Genomic DNA, 15,303 nt, shown 5'->3' on the forward strand with positions numbered 1-15,303 from the left:
AGTTGGAGAAAAAAAATTTGTATAGAGAAAATTTAGAGAGAAGGTAGAAATGAAAAATGAGAGGAAGAGTGATATTTATAGGCAGAACATTGGACCTTTGTGGAGGTCTAAGCCCTTAGAACGGACTTCCTTTGTGATGGCTTTTACCCTCAGAAAATTGCAATTGGATGCTTTTTTGGCGGCCTAAGCACTCACAAAGATCCAACGTTGTGATTTTGTGAGGGTATAGGCCGCCACAAATTTCTGTTGAAATTTTCAATCAATCAAGTCCATTGTGAGGGTATTGGCCGCCATAAATTCAAATTACTTTTCTCTCCCATAATTTTGTGGCCGTTTTTTGCCGCAACAAATGTTACACTCAGCCAAAAATTGTTTTTTGATTTGTGAGTGTTTTTTCAGTCACAAATAACAACTAATTTGAATTTTAGTATTTGTGAGGGTTTTTTCAGTCATTAATTAGTGAGAGTAATTTTCGTCACACAATATTTGCAAAGTTAGCCATAAAATGAGTGTTTTCTTGTAGTGTTACTACAAGAAAACAAATTTTACTTCCACTAATCTTCTGTTATATGCATTGATCTATGTGATTTTAAACAAATCTAAATAAAGATATTGTTCCATGGAATTTTAGATACCATTTATGTGAGACTTGTTTTAAATCATATATGAATTTTTTAAGTTTGCAAACCAAATGCTCACCATCACTAAAGGAGAAATCTTTAGGTTGTTTCATATAAACCTCATCCTCCAAATCACTAGTTTTCTCATCCATTTGATGTAACTCAAGATCAAAATGTGCAACTAATGCTAAGAAGACACAAAGAAAATCTTTTTTAGATACAAGAGACAAGGTATCTATGTAATCAATTTCCTCTTTCAAAGTATATCCATTAGCAACAAGTCTGACCTTGTATCACTCAACGTTACCTATAATGAATCTTTCTTAATCTTAAAGACATATTTACAATCAATAACATTTGTTCCATTAAGTAACTTAACAAGATCCCAAACAATGTAATCAGACCACAAGTTTGACTCATTGCAACTTGTAGCTTGTGCAAACATTTCATATTCATTCTCAACTCCAATATTATAGTAAAATTATTGTGGATACACAATGTAATCATCAAGGACAACTGATTTTCTTGGTCTAGTATATCTTCTCAATGTTCGATTTACATTTTCTTGTGGATCACATTGTTCGATTAATTGATCATCGTCTTCAAGCATTTGATGACTAATTTGATCTACTATATTATCAACATTTTATGAAATCTTAATAATTAATTAATCAACATTGATATGATCTTGAAAACAGGAAACAGGAAGATTATGAAATAAAACTATTTCAGCATATAACACCCACTCACAACTTTCGATTAGAAACTCTGTTCATATAAAATTGATAGTAGATTATATGCCAATTAAACACATTTGTCTATTTTTGTTTTTTTATGCTAATTTTGCTCTCCGTTGGTTTGTGGATTCTTAATATCACCTAAGTTTGTCCATTTTTATGTATTAATTCTCATGTTCATATTGTTTTATTGTATTAGGAAATTAATCGTGTTTCTGTTAACTAACAAACTGATACAAATTATTCCAAAAAAAAGTTTATTTGGGTGGTAAATTGTAAGCATATGAACTAGTAATAAATTTGAGAAAGCTTATTAACTTGTATTTTCAACAATACTAGTCAATGCTTTCTTGCATACATAATATTAGGAAAGCATTAAGTTCGTTTGTTTATAGAAAAAGCATATTTGTAAAAAAATGTGTCAAGCAAATAATGAATCATTTAAAAAAAAAATCGCATTAAGAATCAATTTTCTATTTCTTTTATAGATTGTATGTTAGGTTTTAATAATAGCTAACGCAAATTTAATGTATCGGTCCCGTAGCTCAGTTGGTTAGAGCGTTGGTCTTATGAGCCGAAGGTCGCGGGTTCGAGCCCCGCCGGGACCAATATTTAGTTTTTTCTATTCTTTACTTTTCATTTATTTTACAATTATAAATATTTAAAATACATTTTTATTATCAATATAAATATTATTTTTAATAAATTTTGCATGTATGTTTACAACACTCTAAAAAGTTTATATGCAAAAAATAAGATCTAAATTCGATTTTTAATTCTATGTTTTAAAAACTTTTATCACTAACACGTGACATTTAATTATATTTAATTCATCTCAAGTTAAAAAAAAATTAAATTTGTGTGAATGAACTTTCAATAATGTTCAAAATATGCTTACAAAATATCATTCAAAATTTAAAAAGTTTAAGGATATTTTTTATTCCATGTGATTATGCATGAAATACACAATTTAAGGAAATTTCAAAATTTTATCAATACTAAACATATTTAATCTTAATAAATAAGTTTACATCTATTAAGTTATTAAATGTTACAATCTTTTTCAAGAGTTGTTTTTCTTTCACCAATTAGTATGAATTTCTCTATAAATAGAGATACTTTAGAGGTAGAAATGACATAAAAAATTTATGTTACACGAGTAAAATTTATGTCAAAAGTATGAATGTGTCATTTCTTCTTTTCTTCAATGCATGAGAGTAAATGAATTAACTTTATTCTGTAAATTATCATTAAGTTTGATGTGAATGTGCAATTCACTTCAAGAATTCCAAAGTATCTTGAAGGGATTCTCCAATTAACCCGTTTGCATCCAATATATACGGATTATTGGGGCGAATCGAATCTAAAGCTTAGTGCGATACACACACTTTAGAATTTATTTGTGCACTATTTATTATCATTAGTTTCTTTTTTTTTTTTTGTTCAAAATTTGTAACATACCCCCAACAAAAGATCCAACATTTACAACTTATTTTCTTACACCAAAATTCGATCAAAAGTATCTTCTCGTAATCCTCATTCATTTTAAAGTCATTAATATTTTATTTGAGAAACTTTGTATTCTATATAGTTTGAATTTGTACTCCGCATAGTTTGAGTTGATTTATTGTGTGCTTTAATTTGTTTATTTTTTATACTATCGACTGTAGTCTCTTTATCTTTTATATTTTTTATTTTTGAGTGTAAAGTTTTCAAAAGAGATGATGTCTCTTAGTTTTAAGTCTCTTCCACAAAGGGAGGTGATATCTCATTGCTTTGTGTGAAGGGTGCTCTTCGGTTGTAAATGTTACTTGTGGATCCTTTTAAAAAGCTTGGTTTTAATAATATTATTATTTGTGAACAGGAGGTAGGCCTTAGGTTCTTAGTGATTGAATGAGTATAAATTTTATGTGTTCTTTTTCCTTTCATTTCTTTTATTTATCTTTGCAAGTTTTTTTATTTATTTGTTTGTTTTCAATAATTTAATTATTTCAGTTATCCATTTTTGTGATATTTTTATCTCTCGTATTTATTTTAAATTTATTGCTAAACACTTTATTTTAATTGATTAAATATTTTGAAGTACTTATTTTTATTGTATTTTTTTAATGTAATTAATTCACTTCTCTTATATTTGAAGTCACTTGTTCAACTATAGTATTTTCGAGATTTAATGACCATCGAAGAGCAACCATATTTGGAGTTGCATTATTATATGAAGAAATAGATGAATCATACAAGTGGCTCTTTGTGAAGAGGGTGAACACACAAACATCACATTTTAATTTTGTTTTATCATGGTGAGGAATTTAGGAAAAAAAAAATATTTCTAAGAAAGGTCAATATTAGAGTCTCAATAAGCTAACGAAGTTAAAAAATACACTAACACAATAATCATAGTCATCCTTAGAAAAAGATTCTTAGATGCCCAAACAAATCTAAAATGAAATTTTTTTTACACTTTCAAGACACATGAAGAGAAATTATAATTCTTAAATATTAAGGTACCTTCAATTTTGGGGTGTACAATGGTATACTTTTTGTTATCTCCATTTTTTTTTCTTAATAATAATTATGTTACCATTTTATCACTTGTGTGCTTTTATATATCTATATAAAAATATAGACTAAATTACATTCGTAGTCCTTTAACTTAATTTCAGATAACGTTTTAGTCATTTTTTTTTCCGACTTGGTCCTTTATTTTAATTTTAAGTGACAATTTGATATTTTATGTTTTAAAATTTCAACAATGTTATCCTTTTTTATACAAAAATTCAAACAAAACTCATAAAATTAATTATATTCTTCAATATAATACAAATTTCATCAAATTCGTAACGCAAATCTTCAAATAAACTCATATTTTCATACTTTATTTGATATTGTTATGAATAAAGGACTAAATCGGGAAAAAAAGAAGATAAATGACTAAAACGTTAACTGAAATTAAGTTATGGGACTACATGTGATATTTAGCCTAAAAATATATATTCAACAACATTGCGTTGAAGTGAAAATATTTTTTATATATGTTTTAATTACAACAAACCTTATGAAGTAAATGTTTAAGTTTTATGAATAGTGATCTACTGATGATTGCATTTAAATATTATTTAAGAAATAGAAATCACATTAGTCGACAAGCTTGAAAACACTCACATCAACAAGTGCATATTTTGTTATGAAAAAATTAAAGTATCATCAAAGATTACAACAATAGTTTTATAAGCTTAATCAAGATATTAAAAGACGATTATTCAAAACTGAAAAGAATTAATTGAGAGGATGAAAAACTCATCATATAGAATCTTCATCATAACATGAATGTTCATATTTGAAGGATTATTATAGAAGAATTTTTATCCCAAGCTACACGAGATTATTCTTGAAGTAGTGTGACAAAACTCACATTGAGTTTTGTATTGAAAGCCTTGATGTTTGAGAATGATCTTGAATGAGTTTTCGAAAGAGCTTATACAATCATATAAGAAAAAGTGACAACTTTTATGTAAGAGTTCTTAAAGAATTGATTCAATTAGCTTATCATTTATTGATAAGAATATTTGTTATAAGATAAGAGAACATTCTCTTTTTCAAAAGATGAATTTTGGTCCAAGATAGAGTACTTGGTTATTTCCCAGCATTATTCTACCACTATTCCAAATAGTTTTATATACAAATGAGAAACAAGTAATTCAAAAGTTGCATAAAGAATCAAGTGCAACAACCGTTCGAACTAAGAAATAAGGACAATTATCAAAATGATCATTTGATACTTTGGAAACTACGTCCAATGATTATAATATAGGTTCAAACATATTTGAATATAAATAAAGAAGTTAGAGAATATATTTTTTAAATAATCTCAAAATGAATAAATCATATATTATATCAATCATTCAAGAGAATAATTGTTGAATCTTCAAGATAACATCTTTAAGAAGAACATATCCAATACATTCATATCTATGCTAAAGTATCTAAATGAAATTTGATGGATGTAACGCCCCAAATTTTTTGATCCAAAAATTACTTAAAAATATTAGTTTTCTTTTAGAAATCACTATAATTTTTTTTTAGAAGTAGTTCATCATGTAATAATTTGAAGATGCGTCAGAAAATGACTTGATATATATATATATAAAATATATATTTATAAAAAAATGTAATGCAACTTACTAAAATATTATTTATTCATTTATTTGCAAAATTAATATTCCAGTTATTAGATCAATATTCGTTTATGCTCCAAAATAAAATAAAGTCTCTTTAAGTGAAATTCAAAATAAGCAAATGAAATCTCACTTCCGTATTTCTATTAAAAGTTAATGATGAAAAGTAAATAACTTTACAATGTACGACAAAATTTTTAGTAATACAAAATATTATTTTTAAAGTAAAGGTCTCATTTTCCCACGCGCGTGCACCAATCAAACATCATTCATACAACTTTTGAGATCATTAGTACCTAAATATTGGTGTAAGGGGTCAGTTCATCCCACAACAAAAATTAAACCAAATAATAAATTAACAACCATAAAATATGAATATAAAATCTTTTCGTCATAAAAGATTTAAAGAAATTGGTTCTTTAATAGTTTTCAAAGATGTATTAAAAGTCATAAAATATATCTAAATAAATCAAGTAGCAACCGTAGAGCAAATAATTAGATCAAAATAAAAATAACAATAGAATATATGCAAGTTATGCATGCTCCTAAATATATATGATCCGGATATAACCAGCCATACAGGCGTCCACACAGAAGTCACCCATACCAATGGGGAAAAATTAAACCAGCCACATAGGCGTCCACAAAGATGCATATGATATGTTATGAAATGATAATGATGCTCAAAGGTACATGTCACCACTCACTTAGATAATCACACAAATCACCAGCCACTTAGGCAACCACAAAGATAACATTATTTAAAACTCAAATCACCAGCCACTTAGGCAACCACAAAGATAACAACATTTAAACCCAAATCACCAGTCACTTAGGCAACCATAAAGATAACAAATATTTAAAACACAAATCACCAACCACTTAAGCAACCACAAAGATAACAATATTTAAAACACAAACCACCAACCATACCACTTAGACAACCACACATATAAAATATTAAAAACACAAATCACTAGTCACTTAGGCAACCACAAAGATATCACTATTTAAAACACAATTATGCAACCACAAATATAAAATATTCAAGATAAAATTTTAATCACATATGACATCAAAGTTTTACTCTCATGGACGCTTCCAATCAAGAGTCAATAAATTTGTTATCCCAAATATATAACACACAAACACGTGAATAAATGTCTTATAGTCATATCTTTCATTTTATAACCTATAAAATTGGATTAACAACATATTATTGATAGAACTCAAACTCAAATAACGAATAACACATACAAATATAAATTTTATTTCTTTTACTATAAATTTTCTCCGATTAATTGTTATTTAGTCATACAAATCAAGGTTTGCCGTTAAACACGTCACAAAAATCAACTTAATCATCTTATCATAATTAAAATTAAAACTTTTCACCAATTCCCGCAAGACTCATATAGATTTCTTAAAAATCAAAACTTTGAAACGAAATAGCACAAAAATTGAAACTTTAAATAAAAGATATCTTAAAAAAATATTACTCATGAGATCATAATAAAAATCATAACTTTATAATTAAGTACACATAAACGACACAAAAATAATAACTTTACACCAAATATATGACATCAAACATATTACTCATGTTATAATAATAAAAATCAAAATTTTATAATTAAGTTTATCAAAGCAAACCTATTACTCATAAAAACATAATATTATAGTTAAATTCTTTAAGGCAAACATAAATCAATATTTTTCTTTTAAGACATCAAGACATATATCAATATCTTACAAACTATTAATTTAATATCTAGCCTAACATTGAATGGGGAAAAGCCCTTACCTTATGCGCTTTCTTTCTTAACACCTCTAAATTTGCACGAGAAATAGCTCATGAGGCAGTAATGAATTCAACACCGATAAATATTGGAAATTACGACTCAGAAAATTATTTTGAGAGTGTACGAATGACAAATAGGTGTGACAACAAGATGTGCCTAATGGAAATGTATGAACATATAAGCTATTTACGTTGCACTATTACCATTGATTTCTTGTCTAAAATTGAAGTGCACTTAATTCCAATATTATACTACCAATAATTACTATTTCTTTAATTTATTAGGTTGTTACAAAGCCAATCGAAATCATGTGTATTTATATATATGAGTTAATTTGGATTAACTAATAGAGTTCACCATATATTGAAGGATGTCACACACTAATTTTAATTAAATAAATAAATTAGAGATTGTCACATCACCCTTTTAATTTTTTCATCTAATAGTTACGAAACCAAAAATTTCATAGAATTATTTTTGTAGACAATTATAATAAAATTATAATTTTAGTTTAAAAGAGATGAATGCATGAGATACAAAAAAGACAATAGTCTTTTTGTGTCCTCTCTTAATTGCACAAAAAACTTATAATTAAATTTATGCTAAATTACATCTGTGGTCCCTTAACTTAATTTCAGGTAACGTTTTAGTACTTTATCTTTTTTTTCTTCCCGATTTAGTCCTTTATTCCTAAAAATATCAAATAAAGTATGAAAATATGAGTTTATTTGAAGATTTGCGTTACGAATTTGATGAAATTTGTATTATATTGAAGAATATAATTAATTTTATGAGTTTTGATTGAATTTTTTTTTGAATTTTTGTATAAAAAAGGATATCATTGTTGAAGTTTTAAAATATAAAATATCAAATTGTCACTTAAAATTAAAATAAAGGACCAAGTCGGGAAAAAAAAAAGATAAAGGACTAAAACGTTATCTGAAATTAAGTTAGAGGACACAAATGTAATTTAGCCTTAAATTTATAATCTTCCTTTAAAAAATAAATTAAAGGTGTTTAAAATGAATTAATGCACATTATGCCAAGAAAACACCATGAATTGTCATGAAATCTTGTCATAAAGGAGAGTAAAAGAATGAGTCAAGTCACTAATTTTTATTTTTATAGGATGGACCAAAAATATTTTCAAAACACTTATACATAAAAGTTGGTTTCACTAGCTCTATAATATCTCCTAAAATTAATACTTATTTGGTCGCAAATAAAACTAACAAACAATATAACTTATATAAATTCTAATTTAATTAAATAATTCAACTAATATTTTATCAACTAAAATAAATCAAGCAAGACAAGAATACCACTCACACATAACAAAATAAAACAAACATATCTAACACATCAATTTCATGATTATCGAAACTAATCAAATAAAAAAATGTTCATTTATAAAATAATGACATCATAAATAGTCCCCATGTAATTGTCACGTCAAAACAATTAAATAAAAATGAAGGTTATAATTATTTAGGTAGAATAGAGTGTGATAAAATTTAATTTAATTTAATTTACTTACACATAGAATAATTATTAATTTAATAATAGCAATTACTAAAAAGATACATATATAATATATATGAAAATTTTGGGGTGTTACAATGGACAAGACACAACATGTGAAAATACCAAGAGAAATTATAAGAAGAATTGCTTCAATAAAAGATTTATCCTCTCATATAGAAGAGAATATTCTTAGTTGTGATGAAATAATATTCTCAAGATGAACAAAACAAAATGAAAATAATCAATTTTGAAGAATAAATCATTTCAAGATTAAGTCATTTATTAAAAGAATGATGGAAGAACATTCGACAGAACAAATGACAAAAATGATATTTTTGGAAAGACAACATACAATAAATCAATTGGTATTCGCACATGGACTTCTCAATGTTTAATGAGCAATTAAAACTCAAGATTTTAAGGTCCACTTGTAAAAAAAAACATTTAGAATATTATGCAGATTGATCTTCAGATTGATGACATGGAAGCAAGTACCAAAAGCACTCAAGTAAACTAAATTGGTATTGTTTGACATGACAACTGCACATATGTCTAACTCACTACTCTTCCAATGTACATATTCATCCTAGGTGTCCATGTGTCCTTCAAGACTCAAGGCAGAACGTTCTAGTCGAAACAAGAACATTCTGCGCAAAATTACTCTACACAAAGAAAATGATTAGGATGATTGTTGGACCATTGGGAACTGTGTCCAACGTCTATATTTAATTTAAATTGAACATTCAAAGTCTATCATCATCTATAAATTAAAGATCAATTGAAAGATGAAGACAATAGTTCAATTTGAAATTTACCAACCCTTGTTCAAGTAAGCACAAGTCAAAAAACTCTTCAAGCAAACTTTATCTTTCTTCACTATAAATGTAGATCATCATTTACTGAGTTTGTTCTTAGATATCTCAAATAAAAAGTTGAGAGTCATTAGATTCCAAATATGTTTTATCATACACATTGTTTGTAACTCAAGTCTATCTTTTATGTTAGATTAAGTGTGCTTGTAAAAATCCTTTCTAATTTGAAAGGTGGTTGTAAAAATTCTTTATAGTTTGAAATACGATTTGTAAAAATATTTTATGAGTTGAAAGGTAGTTGTAAAAATGTTTTCTGGTTTGAAATGTGTAACCAAAATTCTTTTATGGATTAAAAGGTAAATTTTGTAATTGATCAAGTTTTGATCAAGAGAAAATGTGCAAATGATAACGTTTTGGTTCTAAAGCACATAGAGAAAATATCACGGTTATGAATTGGACTAACTCAAGTTGGGTTAAACAGTATACTTGTTGTATGATATTTTTATCTCTTATCTTTAATTATTTGCACGCTCATATCACATTTCACTATCATTTTTTTTTATTTACAACATCTTAACTTCACAAAATTTGTTAATAGTGTTCTAGTCAATTGAGAGCTTACTAATTAACTTTTAATCACTGAATTTAGTCTTGAGTAAAACTTCAATTAAAGTGCATGAACTAAATTTTAAAAGGATCACAATTCAAACTGATCATTTCGTGTGACTATTCATTCCACTTCACGTTGATATTGCACTTCACATTGATCTCACTTATTGAAATTTTTGGATCTGTCCTTGCAACCTACCAAGAGAAAGAAACATGGTGGCTCTAGCAGTTCACGAGTTCAAGAACATTTGTTGTCATATAATTATTGGCTATAGAGTTGAATTTAGTAACTTTTGTTTATATTTCAAGTCAGAAAATTACAGGGTTTGTTGCTTGTCCTAAATTATTTATATATTCTTACAAAACTTTATCTTTGCTTTGATATCATCTTAGGGTTCGTTTGGTTCAGGGTAATTTGAAGGGATGTGAGGTGATATTGTTATGTTTTTATATTTGGTTCATTATTTAAGAGAAGGAGGGAGGGATCCAAAATCCCTTATAGAGCTTATTTTGCTCTACCTCCATTTTGGGGGATTTGGAGGAGAGGAAAGGAGAGGGAACCAAAACAACTAAAAAATCACTTAAAATAACTCTCCTCTTTTTGAACCAAACACAAAAGTATTAAAACTCATCTTCTCGCCTCAGGATCATCCCTTAGATTTTTAGTGTCATGTGCAAATGATGAGTTTAGTGTCTTTTTTTATTTTATTTAAGTTATATACAAAAAACATGTCAAATGATAGCACTTTTATAATAAGAGTGTGAGAAGAGTGAATCTTAGCCATTGATTAAATTATGAATGAATAAGATTAAAATAAAAAGTCAAGTGATTTTTTTAAATGGCCATGTGACACTTTAAATCATGATCATCCATATATGATTGTATAGTCAAAATTTAATCCTATCATCCTCTCATATCAAAACTCGTCTCACTTTATATACCCCTATATATTATCAAATGTGAGTAATTGTGTTTGCTCAGATGGATTTTCCATTAAAAGTAAGTAACAAATTTGTCTCTTGCCTATGAATGATGATGAGTAAGTGCTTTTGTTTTTCTTTAGGTTTGTTTTTTAGAATGTCTGAAATTTAGGTTGAAACTTTTTAGTGTGTAAAAAAGGCTAAATGTCTAATTTAGGTTGGAGCATGAAAAAAATATTATACTATAACATAATATAATACTCTGTTTGGTTTTTTTTTATAAAAAAACAATTGAATCAACAAAAGTTAAAACATGTGGAAGTAATTTTTTATTTAAAATTATTTTAATATGACAATATATTCTTTTAGAAAATACCTTAGTCTAAATAATGAGTTTGTTAAGTATATATACTTAGTAAATCAAAGTTTTTGGTACCCCTAAAAATTTGGGGCTATGTTCGTCCATGCCTATCGAACAACCTTAGGGTCCCCTCTACCTCCACTCTTTTGAACCAAATACATTTATATTCTCATTCTCTCCCCTCTCCTCATTTCCATTAAACCAAACACACCCTTATATTGGCCTTAACTCATCCTCACAACTGGCATATAAGGTAAGAAGTGTCACTTTTTACTCTTATAAAGTTATATCTTTTATCAATATGAGACTTATGTTTGTCCTAATACTATACAAAGCTTTCTTTATTCATTCTAGAACCATTACAATAGTGAAAAGGTCAAGGCATTCTCATGAAGGTAAGACTGAGTTTCTTTCTGAATTTTCCAACATTGATGGGTTTAAGGCACAATAACTTAGTTCATTTGCTTTGTTGATAAAGGAGTGTTGCTTCTAGTGTATGATTTCGTGCCTAGTGGAAGCTTAGACAAGATGTTGTACAAAGACCCAAAAAGAGGGGTAACATTTGTGTTGGTCTCATAATGGGGTTAATATTATTGGTGGTTTGGCTTCTATCTTGGTTTATCTTTGTCAAGAACGTGAGCAAAGAATGATTTGTAGGGATAAAAATAACTGGGAATGGTTTTGTTTGATGGAAATTTCAACACTAGGTTGGTTCAGCCCTATTTCCACTTTAAATGTTAGAACAAAAGGGTGGCTAGCACTAGGGTCGATTCATTCCCTATGAAGGTATAAGACAATTTTAAGACGAGGTATTTTTTAAAATGTTTGTAATTTAAAATTATTCATTAAATTAATATAATTGATATTATATAGTATTTCTATTTAAATTGATAACAAAAGTCAATTGATTTAATATTTATTGAAACAATATAAAATTGAGATAAAATTTTATTAGTTTTTGAAAATATAAAAATATATGGCTTTTGTAAAACAAAATTGAGAGATCACAATTGAGAGTTCTTACATCAGTTCCAGTTTGTGTCTGAATTGACACAGAGTTTGATTCTAGGATTCTAACTCTCATTGGGAGACTATTACATTTTAAATCTTATAGCAATTCAAGTGTATTAAACAACTTGATTGATTCACATCAATTATAATAACTCTCTATTGGGAGAATTTTTCGTTCATTCTTTTCTTTTGATATGTTCTACGCTTTTATAGAAATTCTTCTTAACACAATGTCTTTTTCATTCTCTCAATCACTTTTTCATATGATCGATTTCTACTTAAATATAGAGAAATGTATCCGTTGAGGATGTTACCAGTGGAAATTTTGAATTAGCATTTAAGGCAAATCAATTGTTAAGACATGTCCAAATATATCTTCATAGTTAATTCAACATATCATGACTTAAGAAGGCATATCTCAGATGATCAAACTTCTAGAGGATGTCATACACTTCTTAAATCAAAGGATAATTCTAAATTATGATGAGCAGAGGATGTTGAGATATAAATTTTCTTCAAGGTTCTGGGTTTAGATGATTAACTTAAGAAGGTTGAATTTTTACTAGAATGTTGACTAAATCAGAGTTTTGACATGAAATGTTGATCAGACAAACATTTGGATTACTAGAACTATCAGATGCAGAATCATCAAAGTGAGCTTGTGAGACCAAATTCATCGGAGGCGCTTTGTGAGGGTGTTTAATGAATTCAGACACAACTTCAATAGTTTCTTTAGAGTCATAGTTCACTTGATTAGTTAATTCTTTTTCTTTGTCCATCAAATGATTTAACTTGTACCAAAATATTGACTTTATCATATGATTCATTTAGAGTTTTCTTATGTTGATTTTTGCATTAGAGGATCAAGAAAGGTGTTTAGTTAGAGACATATAATTATTGTAGTGTTCTTTTCTTTTGCGATTAGATGATCAATTATTGACTTGTATTTCTTTTGTCTTTCATACTTTTAATCAAATTGTAGATAATCATATGCTTATTTCAATGCTTCTTATTGTTATATTATGACTTACTCTATTAGTAAACATAATTACTTATTTATTAGGTGATGATATTTTATGTTATAAACACTTAGATTAATATATCTAATTTACTCATAATTTATTATATCTTAAAATAGATAGTCATTAATATAAATTTGTATATTAACTTAATCTACACACTTAGTAACTACAATGAAAGGATAACTGTTCTTATTTGTTTGTTTTGTTATCATCAAAATATCAACCAGATGATTGTAGCTAAAACTACTTTTGCACTAATATCAGTAGCCTTACTCTTAGGCTGAATTTTCCTTGCACCTGAATACCAATGTTTTCAGCTATGGTATGGTTATGCTTGCAGTGGTTTGTGGAAAAAGGCCTATTAATAGAGATGGTCCAAAGATGGTGGATTGGGTATGGGGTTTGTATTATGAAGTGAGGATAGTTGACATTAGAGTACGGTTATTAACATGGACACCGTACACAACACTGATAAAGATATGTCGACCTTGATAATTATTTAAAAAAATAAATTAATTGAATGTAATCTAGGCGTTGTGTTGGTGTCGAACATTAACACGTATCAAACACCGAGAGATGCCTTCAATCATAAGTGTTAGTGTTACAGAGATAATTTAAGGTAATAATAAGGGGTTGACTAGTGAATTTTAGGATGAAGATATGATGAAGATGTCGTTGCTAGGGTTGAGTTGTACTAATCCTAATAATGCTCAGAGACCAAGTATGAGAAGGGTATTGCAGATTCTCAAGAATGAAGATATGCTATTTGTTGTGCCAAAAGGAAAGTCAAGCTTACTTTCTCATTTGATTTGCTATTGACTATTGATGAGATTTTTTATGATAATGGTGGTGATTATGAAGAGTTCTTTGTTAGTCAGTATGTGTGAGAATAAAATTGATTGAGAAAGTTGTTGAACTTATTTTTTTAAAAAGGAAAATACTTATAGAATTTCAATAATAATAAAATAGTATTTCTATCAATAGTCAGATAAGTAAATGTAGATACTAAGAGATTCTTCATTCTTAATACTCATTTAACTCTAACAATTTTGACGACAATCATTAAGTAAATGCAGATATTAAGAGATTCTCCATTCTTAATACTCATTTAACTCTAACGATTTTCACTACAAACATTAAGTAAACAGAAATATTAAAAGATTCGCCATTTTTAATACTCGTTTAACTCTAATGATTTTCAAATTTCACACAGAACATACTCAGACATATTCTCAAATTCAATCCACAATTCACACCAAATCACATCAATTCATTTTTCCACAAAATCCACACAAACACATCTCAAAATTTATAAATAATAATTATGAACACGTCAAACACGACAACCACAAAATTATCACAACCCACCACTCAAACACATCAAATTTCATTTCCTCAAAACCACACGTAAATGAGTTAAATTCATTTTCCATGAAACATTCATCAATATCACCAAAACTCAACTCTAAAATTTTACCCATAAAAGCATTAAATTCATTTTCCCCAAATCAACACTTCAACCCTAACAAATTTCTTTTCCACACAACCACAGATAAGTCCCTAAATGCAAACTAAAAGTTTGGAAGGAGACCTTACCTTAACGGTAGCTTTAAGGAGCGATTAGGGTACCGCGATAAATTTTGATAAAACCTCCGCTCGTGTAAGACCCATAATTTTAAAGTACACTTTATGTATTTTATATGTTTTGG

The 15,303-nt window shown here is 27.6% G+C and overlaps 1 non-coding gene across 1 annotated transcript; it reads left to right on the plus strand.

Annotated features, from left to right (window-relative positions):
* Positions 1–1,891: 1,891 nt before the first annotated feature.
* On the plus strand, positions 1,892–1,965 carry TRNAI-UAU (transfer RNA isoleucine (anticodon UAU)). The gene has a single exon. It is a non-coding gene; the product is annotated as a tRNA-Ile (tRNA).
* The last annotated feature ends 13,338 nt before the right edge of the window (positions 1,966–15,303 follow it).

This window comes from Cicer arietinum, chromosome 5 (genome assembly GCF_000331145.2).
Source record: "Cicer arietinum cultivar CDC Frontier isolate Library 1 chromosome 5, Cicar.CDCFrontier_v2.0, whole genome shotgun sequence".
In the NCBI taxonomy this organism is placed as follows: domain Eukaryota; kingdom Viridiplantae; phylum Streptophyta; class Magnoliopsida; order Fabales; family Fabaceae; genus Cicer; species Cicer arietinum.